Genomic DNA, 14,664 nt, shown 5'->3' on the forward strand with positions numbered 1-14,664 from the left:
AACTTAATAAAGTAGTCAGTGGAAATTTCCATCTTAATTACAGATTTAAGCTGTGTTTATTTCCGTGTGACCTCTTGTCAGAATTAAAAGGGTTATTTGGTGGCCAAAATAGTTTTGATCCTTTCACATTCCAGAGATTCACCCCCACACACATTCCAGCACACCCATAAGCAAAAATAATGACCAATTCTGACAAATAAGGAAATGAGTTCTAGTAAGTTTTAAATACATTATCCAAATTCTGAATTGCATCACCTACTGTATAAATCATACTTGTATTTACAAGCAAACAAAATACATCCATATGTATGCATTTTTTCTCCAGCATTTACTAACCACTTTACCCAGTACAGTATAGCAGACATACATATAATATACAGTATACAGTATATAATAATCTAGAGCATTAAGAGATCTTAAACCCAGTTTGCAAAGTTATTTCTGAATGTCTGCACCCTCACTTCACTTCTGCAAAACTATTTTGTAAGCAAGCCTTAGCTGTACCCATTTGCTGCTTATCACCATAACAACCTAGTGCTTTTATTTTAAATCCAATTGAATGCCATCTGCAGCATGAATAAGCTTGGATTTACCTCTTGGAAAAAAAAGAAGAAGCCTGAATATTTTTGCTATGTAAATGAGTGTTGGAATAATCCAGCAGAGAAGATCATGTCGTCAGACTGGTTCTGTAAAATTCTGTAGCAAGTCTCCTCCCTTCCCATGGCTTGGTTCAGATCTGGGTCTGCTCCAGAGAGAAGGGACCGCAAAGTGACTTAAAATGCACAAGCTCTTACACAACCTGTAAAAATAGCTCCTTGTTAGGTGGGTGGTTTAGGTGAAAACCAAAGGCAGCCCAAAGACGCAGTTACAGATGTTAATACAGACATCAGGAATTACTGAGTTGGACGGATAATGTACCTCTAGGGTGGGAGACCGTAAGTTTGTCTAAGTGTAGTTTCAGAACTTACCCCTCCCTTAATGTCCATACTAAAATAAGGGTTGCAAGAAGCTTGATAGAAATATGATTATACAGTACATGTAAAAGATAATTACATACAGTAGTTAAAGATATATCATTTGTTTGAAATAAATAATTGATTTTTTTATTTAGTTTTATGGTAAATGGTAAACTTTAAAGGTTTTTTATTGTCAGAATAGCATTCCCCTGTTGTTAAACTAAATATTAATAGTTACAGTTAAGTTGAAAAAGTGTGTTTTTATGTCCTCAGAAGAAAGGAAGTAAGTGTTCTGTCAGAATACTCCTCCAAATCAGTTCTTTTATGCAGTGTTTTTAGAGAGAATCAATGGGGCCCCAGATGAGATCCAGGAACATCTTAGTAGAAGAACGGTAAAACATTTATGGAAAAAAACACTTTTTATCTGTCATCTTGCTATTGAGTACTCTGCAAAAAGGGTGTGTCAGCAGAGCAGCTCATCCGTGTTTACAAACACTTTATCTTAATTTCCCCCTTTTCCTCTAATATGTATGAAAATGAATCTTTGGACAACGCCACCCTAAATGTTTTCATGTATGAATGATAAAAAAGTTAAAAATAAACAGAACAAAGAAAAACGTGTACTAAGAGCTCTTCTTAATTCATAGCCATTGAAATCAGCAGTGCATAGTGCACTAGTTTAATGGAAGGCTGTTCAACATTAGCAAAGTTCCTTTCATTATTATACTGCTAAATAGGCACTGTTACTTGGTCTAAAGGCACACAGAGATCCATTATTTAGGAGTGAAGGTACAAAGGAAATATTTGTTAAAATAATACAATTCTGTTGCTTAAGCTAGCAAGAAACAATATGTTTTAGCAGGATCCCTTGGATATTAATTCTCCTTTGACAAAGAAACTCACTGGGGGTTATACTGGGGGGGGGGGGGGGGGGTCCCATTGGTGAATCGAACCCTCCTTACTGGAAAGATGAGATCATTCAGCCACGTGCCCATTACACTTTTCCCCTTAGCTGTAGCACGTTGTCCCTGCCCAAACCACAGCACAGTATCCTGCATAGCACTGTCCCACTGCTAACACCAATGTGACCTTCAGGGAGTAGGCAGGCAATCAGTAGCCCGGGAATCAAACAACAGTCCACAGCTTCAAAGTGATGTGCACTGCCTCATCACCAAAGAACTGACCCACCAGCAGGATGGACTCACACTGCCATGGCCACATGCCCCCACTGGGAGGTCCACCACCCAGTACTGCAACCACAGTGCATCGGCCACATGCATACTTGAAGGCAATTCCAATTTTGTGTCAAACAGTTAATAGATTTTTTCCCATTACACTGGTAGTGCAGTACCACTACCACAAAAGTTATATTCTTCAAATGTCCTGTTTTTTAAACACAATACATGTATGTACTATTTATAGGCAAAATTGGATAAAGATATTCAAAGTGTTTGACTTGTTTTAATTTCAGATTTGCAGTGCCTTAATATTTGTATAAGTCATGAAGTGAAACCCTTTATCCCCTGTTGCAGCTGTCTTTATGAGTGATTTATATTTCTGTTTGCACGCTCAGCTCTGAATCTGTCCTGCTGTTCTTCCCTTTGTTCTTTAATGCTCCTGAACATGCCTAACAGCTATTGGCCTCTGTAACCTGATTCCACCTGTGAGCTCATCATTAGAAGTCTCAAAAAAGACTCCTGCTAGAACTGCAGGTCTGACTGAGCAGGAAGGGTTAAATTACACCACAGAGACCAAGAACACAGTGAGGTGTTGATCTCACTGAGGAGGCGTCTGCAGACACTAAGCAGTACAGGCACTGCTCAGCTGAGCTCCAGTTGCTGTAAAAGTTAACAAATTGTTCACCTTCGATTGAAGAGCAGCCCCAGGATTCCCCCATAACACTGGGAGTTCATGCACTGGGATCAGTTTACTAATCTCATTTTTCCCAGCTGCCTCTTTAAGGTAAGTGCTTCTCTTGTAATTAGCCGGTCAAAGGCATGTGATAAGAAAGTGGAAATGGGGAAATGACTTTCCAACACAGAGAACTCAACCATGCAATTAACTCTTTTACTGACAACAGCAGAAAACACAGCAGTATAATAATAAAGATTTTAATTAAACAACAGTACAAACAAAAAAAAAGCTTGGGAAAGGTACCTATCGCAGACACAGATATCAAGAAGCAACTTGACTAGTGTGGAAACACTACTGAAAGCTTAATTGACAGGTGTCCTGGAATAACTTGATATGCAGTTATGAATTATTGAAGGGTTGTCATGTTTTTCCAAGACATGTATCCATACAGAAACTCCAAGACTGAATGTGTAAAAATGCCAGGATGATCTTGTCTCTTTTCCTGCTATTTTTAAACAATTTCCCAAATCATTTCATAACAGTATGTTAGAAGATGGAATTGAGCCATGTATTTCTAAAAAGAAAACAGACGTTTCATTGCCTGTGTTTTTAACCACATATATTATTTACCGAAGGCTCCAAGAATTTAATGGATTTGAAGTGCTTTTTAATACTAGGTTATGTTATGATTTTTGTGTTCAAATCCAGAAAATGTAATTGTATAATTCTACAGTGTCCTAAGAGATGGTGCAGGAATCAATATATTTTTACAGAACTCTCTAGCTGCTTTGGAAACAACTGAAAAGTTGCTACTGGTGAAAGCAAACTGTTGACCAAGACAGAAACGGATTTACTTTTTAGCATCCTTAGTCAGAAACATTTAGTTCAAAATAATACTTTTTCTAACACCGCAAGTGACAAAATTGATTTTATTTTATGTTTTTCACTTCAGATGCCTGTTATTATTCAAAATTCTTATTCGTTATTACATACAGTATGGATCAAGGTGAACCCACAAATTGCTCTATGGTTGATTTTGATATTAGAAATGTCATTATGAAAAATAGATATTACTTTTATAGATTAAATATACAATAGATACTATTTTTCTTTGTTGTAACTCAAAATAAAATAAAGATCACTTCCCCTTACAGCTTACTTCAGTTTCAGTTATGCTAAAAATATTTAATTATGCAAGAGGTATACTTTGTACACATTATACAATTGTATTGCATACAATTATAGAATTTATATAATTGCATAAAACATATAATTGTACATAATAATGTGGACATTTTGGGGCTTTGATTTAGAATTCAGGAAATCTGAAATATCACTTTTTGATATTATAAATGTTATACGAATTGTGCAGTAATGACCATACTGTACATGCTAATGTTATGAGACAATTCTGTACTGTAAATCTTTTGTTAAATGTGCAACCTACAGTATATAAATACATTTAACCATCTGCACGGAACATACATTTCATGTGAAATAAAGTACAGTTTAAGAAAACAGCCCATCAAAAGTCTATACTACTTTGTGCTGTATTTGTAAATCTGTCTACATGACACAAGTGCGGAAAGTAACATATTTAACACTGGTGGAAGCTGACAAGTGGCAGACAAAAATAACAGTACAGCTGCCTCTGCAAAACAGTTGTGCTTTCGATAGACAATGGACGCGATTAGTTCATTGTCTGTACAGCCTACTTCACGGCTCAGACGCTGGGATTTATCTTGGTCTCATAGCAGATCGCGCAACATCGGGCAACATGCTGTAGCTGTTTTCCTGGAATAGGAAACAGTCCAAAGTAGGACTCAGCCTGGAGGCACGACTGAAATATGCAGGAAGGACACAGTGTAGCACAATTTAACAGAGAACAGGTTGTGGCATGTTCCAGTAGTATTTTATTTCAGGCATGGTTGAGTTACATTAACAATTAGGCTGCTATTTCTCATTTTTTCACGGAAATAATGGGACATGCTTCTGGTTGCCAAATTCGCACCCAGGCTGGATAGTGCACCAACGTGCTGAAGTTTCTGTGCTGTTTCTTTTTTCTTACTTTACTTTTCTAAACTTTAGGTTAGACCATGTTTAAAGCAGAAGAAATAAACAGGTCACTGTCCTTCATCTTTTTAGACTTTTCTGTCTCAGCACCTACTGTGACATAAGTTAGGGAAAAAAGGGTTATAAAAATATCGACAGAGGCGAAAGTCCGTCTGACGAACTGCAGCCACTATACAGGACAAATCGGTTTGCATCGTTTTTATATTGTTGCGGCTAAACGAAATCATCCCAAAAGAACCCTTCGGTTTTAAAGAAGAAGTACCTAATTATTAGGGCGAAGGGGATAGAAGAATTACAATAGTCTTATAGTAAGCCTCATTTCTCCCCTTCCTTCCTTTCCTGTTGCTTTTGGAAAACTCAGTACCGGGACATACTGTATATTAGGACTTCTGTACCTGGACCAGTTTAAAAATGGATAGACTTTACTGTATATCGTGCATTTTGAAGCATTTATGGCTTAAAAATGTCCTTTTTCATGTAAAACTTCGGATGATTTTTTTATACTTTGATTTGCTCCAGTGGTAATACTGTTATTTATGTAATTTATACTGTACACATATTGAACTCCTGGAATGTATGCAGTATAATACTGTGTAAATCTCTATCACTGTTTTAAGTTTTGCTTATTTTCTGATGACATGTTTTATTTTAGTTTTTTCAGAATCAACTCAGAATGAATTTACACTCAACTGCAGCCCTGTCACCCCTTGTAAAATGACAAAAACTAGTGCACATTGAAATAAAATGAAAAATACAGAAATATTAGGAGTATGGGGCAAATATGGAAAAGGCTAGGAGAGTATATTTGTTCAGTGGCTCTTCACATTCTATATACAGTACATCATCGTGTTTTCAAATGTCCTGTTAAGTTTGGAGTGGAATGCACTGTCATATAACTAACAAATAATTCAATTTTATACCACTTCAGGCTTTATTTATCAATGGTCTCGATACATTTGTATAAGAGCTTTTCATAAGCTGTACAACAAGCTACCCACTGTTGAGCTGCAAAGGCTGAATGGCCTCTCGTTCGTCACCATTCTTTACGCAGAAATATTAACTTCCTACGCAACTGGATCCAGACTGCCACAGTGCTTGGGTGAAAACGAACAGTGAAGGACGAGTGGCCTCCTCTGCTTTTAAAATTCTGCCAAGTTGCTTGCTGGCCAAGTTTATCATAATTTTTTCTTTTAATATGGGATCCGTTTCTGCTATCTCCACTATTTTGTCAGCAAACTGTGGGTAAGATATTGAATTACAATACACAGATACAAATCAGAAACAGAAATGGAAAAAAAAGAAAGGAACAAGCCTGAAATGAACAGAAAGCAGAAAAAGAATAAATAAGGTTATGGGCCCATGTGAATACATTTTGCGGATTTAAAACAGGCTCATCAGTTACAACCAGAAGTGTACTACCTAAAAAGAAACCAGAATCTCTCCAATGCAGAGTCTGTCCAAAGCACTGGGAGCATCTGGGACAGAGAGGGTCAGGCACAGTTCCTACCTGGAGCTGTCTAGTGGTGCTGCATTCATTTAATGAGCATGTTTACAGTAGATCTTCTGGTGTGCTAGTTTTTTACAGCTGTCTGTCTCTTGTACATGTGACTGTGAGAGTACTGATTGTATATTGAAATATACACTGTGAGATCTATGGTATTAGTCCCATTGAAGAAGATCTGAAGCAGTCAGCCACTGAATGAGAAGATAAAGCAGTGTAAAGCAATGCTGGAGCAAAGGGCTGAGTGCAGTCAAAGAAGCAAAAAAGTTTCCTTTTCGATCTTCTTATGTGTGCTGACCACTATCATATACCAGAGAATGGACAATATTTTGATGGCCATGGTAAACAAGTGAAAGGCTGGGAACCAGTAAGTGAGAGTTAATTATTCCATATCAGTGAGAGCTGGTGAAAGTCCGATACATGTATCCCCACTATTATTTATTATAACAATAATAATTCCTTACACTTATAAAGAGCTTTTCTGGACACTCCAGTTAAATTGCTTTACTGATAATAGGGACTCCCCTCCACCACCACAAGTGACTGCAGCCAGCATGCTCCCCACACACCAGCTATCAGTGGGGAGTAGAACAGTTGGTTCTTCAGTGGGTTGCCAGTTATGAGTCGCAGGGTGACATTGTTATTTCTATATATTTTAATGGCATGGGCCTTTTGTTATTTGGCCATTTTTTTCACATTTCACATAACATTTTGTTAAGGAATTGAAAAAGACAACAAATTTGAAACGACAAGAACCTTATGAGTGTTGTTTGCTAACTATTTTTTATAGAACTCAAGAAGGATACAGCTAAACTTATAGGGTAGGATCAAGACAGTATCTGACAAATGATTTTGTTCAGCATGTTACTTGTTGACTATCAAGTAATGACTAGTAATAGTAATGACTATTAAAAGGCATCTAAAGTTAGAAATAGAGTGCACATTCCAACAGTCTAACAAGCCCTCGGTAAGGTTTGTATTAAGACTTTATACCTTTTGCAAGTCATCATAAATTTCCAAAAGAGTAATACATAATGACTGCATGTATTGTATAGAAAGAGAGCTTTCTAGAATGTTTCTTTTTGGAGGTTACTTATTTTTCATGCAATCCTCTGACGTGTAACCAGTTACCTTACAGAATGCAGAATTTGTCTGGAATAAACCATCATCCATGAGCTAATAGAATGGGCTGCTTTGGGCAGCTCATAATTGAAATGCAGCATTAGGTTTTTAAAATTAAGTCAGCCTAATGTCCATTCAGGAGCATCTCTGTAGTGAAGTTTAATGTACAATAATCGTTTCATAAGAATATCTAATTGTTCAATATCTGGATAGTGTCTATACAAATAAATTACGACAACTGTATTTTGTAATAACACTTCATATTAAGGATTGCAATTGTCATTTATACATATTTTATTAATGAAATACATTAATAAAGCAGTAGCAGAGTGACGTAACAATAAAAGTAAATACCTCTACTGTACAGTATATTGATTGGATGTTTGTAACAAAAACCTAATCCCATTCCTAGCCTGGACACTGGGCTATCACTGGGCTATCTGCAGAAGGCTGTTTCTATAACCTTATAAATATATTGAAATCTGTCTTATTATTCAGTTCTAAAGCATTATTTTCTGAACCCTAAACTACAGTGTAATCCTTTTAAGGTAAAAGATTTGATAATACAGAACAATCTTTTTGGCTTTATTCTACTGTTTCTTTCATATCCTAGTTAAACACAAAAATAAGAGTGAACAATTTTATAAAGACACAGGTAATATATACTATAGACTGTGTTTTATTAAACAAAATTAATATGCTTGCTGTAGGGTACAACTACTGTATGAGTTCTGGAGCTTTAGTTGCACTTTCAGTAGGCACTTATCCCAGTTACATGGCAGTGTGGTGGAGGCTCAGATTAACTGTGAAAGTCTTTTCTGACTGAAATTGATTTTCAGTTTTGGTGAGGGAAAAAAGAAAAGTTTGGAGCATTTTTTCTTCTGTGTTTTTTAGAAAAGGAGTACCTTCCTGAATCTGCTTTTGGATTTCCAAGATTTTTTTAAGAACAGCAAAGCATGCTGTAGTAAAAATACAGTATATAGTATTCTAATGGAGATAAAGATTTTGTTGTTTATGATCTGAAACCTTAATTATTTAAAAAAACAGCTAAATATCTATCTACTTAGACTAACCGTTGTACACATTTCATAGTAAATTATTATTTTTCTTTTATGAGGAAATAAAATAATGTAAATGATAAAGTAGCCAAAATTACATCATGTGTTTAACAACATGTTAAAGCCTGAACAACTGTATGGCTTATGAAAAAATCTATAGGTTTTTTTAACTTGTCAGGAGAATAATATTTAGAAACTAATCTAATATGGTAAACAGTTGCTATTATTGAAGAATGTGTTTTTTGGCTAGAAAAATGTATTACCTAGCTGAATCTATGTTAATTTTAATAGGAACTATAGAAAATGTATTGTTGGAAATTGTAATATGTACTGTATTCTGCCTTTAATTTTGTAGCCAAGAAACCAGTCTCTCTACACACTTGTCCTGCCAGTAGGTGTGGTGCATGGGAATTCTGTTTACTGCAGATGTCACAATCAACTGATTTAACATGAATCCAGTTCTGAAATAGTGGATTTTCTTCTATTCATTGGATATTAAGCCTCCTATTGTCTCTGTTCCTTCTCTCTCACTTCCTGTGTGTGATTCTCACACTCTTCTCATATGTTTTCAATTCTATATCTCTTTCATTATTTAACATACAGGATACTTTAATGCCAGACTTTCAAATTTCAATCCTCAAAATTATAGAACATATGTTTATGTTTTACATATGTTTTAAAAACATACATGTAGTAATAAAATTTAGGTGCATGTGCTTGTTTATATGCTAAAGTGATACATAATGTTGTTCAGTAGATACTCTGTAGTCAGAGACTTCTGACCAGTACAGCCTCTTCTCCTTTTGCCCTTAATACCAGCTGCATGTTGCTGGAGACCATTAGCTACAATGAGTTTCTTGAGAATGAAAAATAAACTGTCTTGAAATGCTTCCTCACAGCGCCGATTCTGTTTGAGACCACTGAAGTCAACAGGATTTGACTCCAGTTTGGTTATTTGAATGGGCAATTGATGGAAAAGAATCTTGTTTAAATAAGTCAATAACCAAAGGACCTCTGGAATAACTGTACTTCTGGGCTGTAATTGATCATTTAAAAGCATTGTGCACATGAACACACACACAGATACTCTACAGGGTGGAATTAACACACTTACAGACCAGATCATCTTTCTTTCTGCGTATTTTTTGGGATACATTTGAAAGGAATTTCGCATGGTACAGTGTAAAAGTAGTAAAAAGTAGAGAATCTGTTCTCTGACATTTTTAATTGCAAGCTCCAAAGCAGATAACAATAAAACAGTATTGACCTCTACGCTTGGCATTGTTTTTAAAGTCATATTCAAGACCTGCAATATAATTGAAATGTATAAAAAAGAGTGAAGTAAATAACACCACAAGAAGTAACAGTAAAACAGGTGATAGGGTAGTATTTAATAGCAGAAGGCAAAGCAGCAACAAGTAGAAATGTTCTCACATATCACCCTGCACAGATAATTTATGCTGACAGCCTCTTGGTTTTGCCCCAATGAGAACTGCCATGAGTACATTTTTTGAAACTCTTGTTTGTTCTTCCAACTGCTGAGTTGTTGTGCTGCTTGTTCGTGTGTTAACAAGACTCACCTCTTTGAACACCAACACCTCTCCAGATGCTCGTGCCACTTCTGTCTCTTTCAGCACTTAGAGAGAGGGACGCTCTACACACATAACACATTCTTATTAATATACAGACAATAGATCATTTTATGTGATGCTTTCTGGTCCTAATGTAGAAATCAGGTTCTACTGTATATAAGTAGGTGAATTTCCTAAATTTATATTTGAAAATGCTCAGAAATGTAGAAGAACAAAATATAATAAGGAACAACCTGGTAAAACTTAACCTCTGTCATAATCTATACAGTAGGAAAGGCCAACACTTGAGAGTTTCTAAACTGTATTGCAACAGACAGAAATATCAAACCACCTACATCTTCTCTCGTTTCTGTATTTTGAAGTGCCTGTATTTTGTCAACATTAGCAGTTGTGGTAACGTTGTTTGTGGATACAGCTAATACTGCTTTGTCTGGCTACTTTTGGCACATACTTCTGTGCTGTTTCAGTTTGTTCTGCTAATAGCACAGGCTTTAAAGAATGTCAAACCCTGCATCTTGGTTAGATCATACACCACAGTCTGTTGAAACTAGCAGCAATCACACAAACACAAAACTGTATTTTGCAACTGAAATGTCTATTGAGCAAAATAAGAAATAATCAAGAATAAGAAAAGCAATGTCAGTTTGCTCTATATAAAATACAGTGAAAGCAACTCGAATTGGAGCCTTTCGTCTACTGTTCCACGGACAGCTAAATAAGTGGTAACATTTTCCCATTTGTTCAGCTGGTTGGAGTCAGGATTAAATGGTACAAAAATGCGCAGAGGAAGAGCCTGCTTTGAGGGCGCCCCACATCCTGCACAAAAGAGAGTTGAATTTCAGACCCTCAGCAGATCTCCTAGCAATTGCTTCCTACCGTGATTTATTATGGCAAATTTAAAGGATTCCAAAGAATGAGTCAGTTTGTGTTGGCACTCGGGACTACAGGTTCAATTACAGCCGAAGCAAAAAGGTTCTTTATTTAAACATTGTATTAGTTCTGAAATTGAATTTGCAGTCTCAAAATTTTTAAAAATGAGAGGACTCTGAAGTAATAATTTAGACTGCTTTTCAGTTCTGATTCTCCAGACCCCTAGAAGTAAACCAAACAAGATCCAGACGTGTTCGTTGCCTAATGCTAGTGCTAAGCTTCAGGTACAGGGCAAGAAGTGAGTCATGCCCTGTCCTTCACATCTTGAAATTTCAGGGTAAGGTGAAATGTGAACACTTGTGAAGGAAATGGAACTTAAAACAAAGAATTGTTTTAAAACACAGGTTGTGCTCACAAATACACAGACATAAAAGTACTTCACAATCCCCTAGGCCAATTGATTCAATTGCCTGAATTACCACGGCATGACCACTTAGACCAGTGAGCTGAAAAAAAAAATCATTTTTGTCCTCACACATAAACAGTTGGAATTCTAGTATGACTGTTCTTAGCTGAGACAGAGCCACTGTTTGATGCAGCACAATTTTACTTCATTTACGGTTACAACAGGTCAGTGCTAAGAGACCAAGAACCTTAGCTGTGAAATGCTGTGATTTGTTTTTCTTGTAGCAGCTTGTGAATGTTTGCTTCATCAGTTTAACTCTTGGTGATCTTGCTGTCTGTATTTCTCCACACCATGCAAATGGCACATTAAGAAGCCATAAATCACCTCTTACAAACCTGTGTCAGTCAAACTCTGCTTTTAAATGCCTGCACACTGACATGCTGCAATGCACCACGAAGTTGAGAATTAGTGCCTTTTTCATTGAAAAGAAAAGTGCTCTTGTTAATAACATTTGTTTCAGTAATGCAAGCTTTCCACTTGATGGAATGGACAAGTCAGAGTCAATGCGACATAATATATAGGCATTTCTTTAAGCCCTGCACTTTTAGGGAAAGGGTCCATTAGAGCGACTGTAAGATTTTGCAGTAAATTATGACACTGGGGTCAAGCACTTTCATTGTATATATTGGTAATGTACACTCGCAGAAATGAAGGCTTGAGTGCAGTTCTCACAATGTTTGCAAAAATGCCACAGGAAAGGAGAGCAATCGAAAACCCCTCAGTGAAACTGAGGTTGTCTCCATTCTAAAGGGTTCCAGAGAGGAGAAAGTCATGTTAAGTCTTTTCTATTTTTTTTAATTTATGATTAAGACCTGCCATACTTTTCTCTGAATTATGAGTCATGATTTGGTATTTCTTCAAAACACATACATGTATTAAGACTTATCTGGTTCAGTTCCAATGCTATATTTATGTCAAAAGCTACAGTATAGTTGTTATTTTCAATTCATAGGCTATGTTTTATTTTTCTACTGGTTTTATAAAGAAATGTACTTTTTTAATTACATAGCAACAAATTGAGTAGTTTAGCATTAGAGTTAGATAGCAAGTTCACATATTCTGCACATTATACTACAGTATAGTGTATTTTTATCATAGTGGTACCGCATAACCAGTTTGATATCCATTTCCCATAAACCGAATGGCTGTGAGGGCACACAATAATAAGCTTTGCTCTATGTTTAAGTTAAAGAAGAAAAAATAAAAAGTTGACGGAGTTTAATTAAGGTACGCTCAGTAGTTTTCACCTACTCTCAGACTGTTACCTTTCTTTTTAATCTCTCTGCCGTTTTTGACAATTATGCCAATTTTCAAGGGTCAGATATTTTATAGCATATATTTCAAATTTTTCTTCTTATTTTGATTCAAACTAAGAATTTGGTTATGAAGATTCTGGAGTAAAATCTTAGAGGTTCTGTAAAGCTCATGGTTCATTTCACTCAGTAAACCCCTGTAATCCCCTCCTGGAACACGTTAGGTCTGTATTAGCAGTCCCTCCAAGTCAACAAAATGGTGACTGGTCAAACCTTGTAAATTTAATCATCAGTCTAATGCTCAAAAACTGACAAAGGTTATCATGCATCTTTACTAAATGTGTGAAAATTTGAAAAACAGTAATGGCATACAGTTTGCAGCATACTGTATACTGTACCTACTTCAGGTGTTTAGAAGTGAATATTCATAATGAAAATGTTGAAATTATGTGCAGGTATTTTCACAGTTGCTCAAGTCATGCCCTTAAGGTTATGCATGAAATACAGTTTTTCCTTTTTTCAGGCAAAAGCAAAATTAAACACTGCTTTAACTGCATTGCAGAGGGCAGAGACGCTGTCTAAACTCTCAGAAAATCGTTTTACCCTATGAAGAATACGTTTGTTAAAAGAAACAGGCCTTCCTCAATTCTGTGAATATGGGCCTGTTTGTTATGTAAGTCTACAGCATGTTGATGAGGCTGTGGTGCTGGCAGCCATGGGATGATGCCTTAAACTCTTTGTAAATGTATCAGAACACAGCTCATCAGGAGTCCTTGATTTGGCAGGGTTCTGCGTACACCAAGATAGTCTGTTCTCTTTGGAAAGGTTGCATAACTAAGATTGCTAAGATTGCATAACCACAGAAAATGGGTCCTTAATTTTAGTTTTACTGTAAGGGAGTAATTTAATATCCTTTTTAATCCTTTACCAAGTAGATCAATTGAGAGCAAAATGTCATGTACAGTGATGGCTTGGAAATCCTAGATTCAGCAGGGCGTCACTAGATCATGTGATGGACAGGACTTTACTCAAGGAAACAACAGCACTGTCCTACCCAGGACTTAAACCCATTTCCTACAAATCCAAAGCCTTAACAGCTACTAGGCACTGTTGCTTAGATTTTTTTTAGTTTCTTGTATTCAACACTGTATTACACATTTTTTTTATGAGAAGCAACTGTTTTTCAAATCGTGTTACGTTATGGAAAAAATATGCAGCAGAAAACACTTCTGTAGATAAAAAAATGATGTATGGAGTCCAGAGATACTGCAAGTTCTTCTCCCAAATCACAGTCAGACTTGTACATGGTACCAAGAAGTCTAGTCACTATTATATTTATTTATACTTTAAAACCTTAACCACTTCCAAAAACCACATCGGTCCATTTTTTCTGTTAAATACATTACACTTTAGATTTTAGACACAGACTCCATCTACGTACAAGGAATGAACTTTCATTGGGAATTGAATGCTGTAGCAGTTTCATTCACAGCCTCTAATTATTCTGTTTTCAGTAGTTTCCCTCCCCACAAAAGCTCAATGCAATGAACAGAAATCAGACTGCAGGTGTTACATTTAATATGGTACCAACCTTGTAACACAATTAAATGAAAACGAATGGAATTTAAAGTGAAATATCAGTTTTCACATTATTGTTATCTTAGGCCCACCACTGGTCTGAAATGCTTTGTTCCTTTCCCTTCCTTCATGCAACATTTTAGAGGATCTGATACTCTCTCCTGACATATTTACTAACCCCAAAACAAAATCAGATTTAGTTTTTTTAAATCATTGTAAACCTTGAAAAGTGTGTACTGTATGTACAGTAGCTAGAGACATCATAAATGTGGAAAAGTTAAATACTAGTTGTTGTTTTATCAAATCCTTTACCCAGCTACTAATAGCAAATTTCACAGGAA

The 14,664-nt window shown here is 36.1% G+C and overlaps 1 protein-coding gene and 1 long non-coding RNA gene across 2 annotated transcripts in view; both read left to right on the top strand.

Moving 5' to 3' along the window:
* The window catches only part of LOC148652984 (uncharacterized), a 112,597-nt gene that overhangs the window by 74,784 nt on the left and 23,149 nt on the right, over nucleotides 1–14,664 (top strand). The window lies entirely within an intron of this gene.
* The window catches only part of LOC148652986 (leucine-rich repeat transmembrane protein FLRT2), a 34,979-nt gene continuing 23,063 nt past the window's right edge, over nucleotides 2,749–14,664 (top strand). Inside the window, exon 1 of the mRNA XM_088647396.1 lies at nucleotides 2,749–2,918. The gene's annotated coding sequence lies outside the window, so the exon portion shown is untranslated. The remainder of the gene's footprint in view (nucleotides 2,919–14,664) is intronic.

Source organism: Lepisosteus platostomus, chromosome 10 (genome assembly GCF_059453375.1).
Source record: "Lepisosteus platostomus isolate fLepPlt1 chromosome 10, fLepPlt1.hap1, whole genome shotgun sequence".
Classification (NCBI taxonomy): domain Eukaryota; kingdom Metazoa; phylum Chordata; class Actinopteri; order Semionotiformes; family Lepisosteidae; genus Lepisosteus; species Lepisosteus platostomus.